Source organism: Eriocheir sinensis, chromosome 13, assembly GCF_024679095.1.
Source record: "Eriocheir sinensis breed Jianghai 21 chromosome 13, ASM2467909v1, whole genome shotgun sequence".
NCBI lineage: Eukaryota > Metazoa > Arthropoda > Malacostraca > Decapoda > Varunidae > Eriocheir > Eriocheir sinensis.
The window spans coordinates 18,712,110-18,712,374 of NC_066521.1; positions in this window are offsets into that span (position 1 = coordinate 18,712,110).

Consider the following 265-nt stretch of genomic DNA (forward strand, 5'->3'; position numbering starts at 1 on the left):
AATTATTCCGTTTCTATCAATTATTCGGTTCCTAATACTCTCGTGTTTTTGGTTTTATTTCGTTGTCTTTGTCGTTTTATTTCGTTTCTTTATTTGTCGTTACGTACCTTTTTTTTTCTTTTTTTCCTTCCTTCTCTCTCTTTTTTTTTTTTTACGTCCATCCCTTCATTTCTTTATTTGTCAAGTTAACATAATTTGCTTTCTTGTTGCTCCCTTTTTTTCTTTACATTATTATTTTTTCTCCTTTTTCTTCTTTTTTCAACGT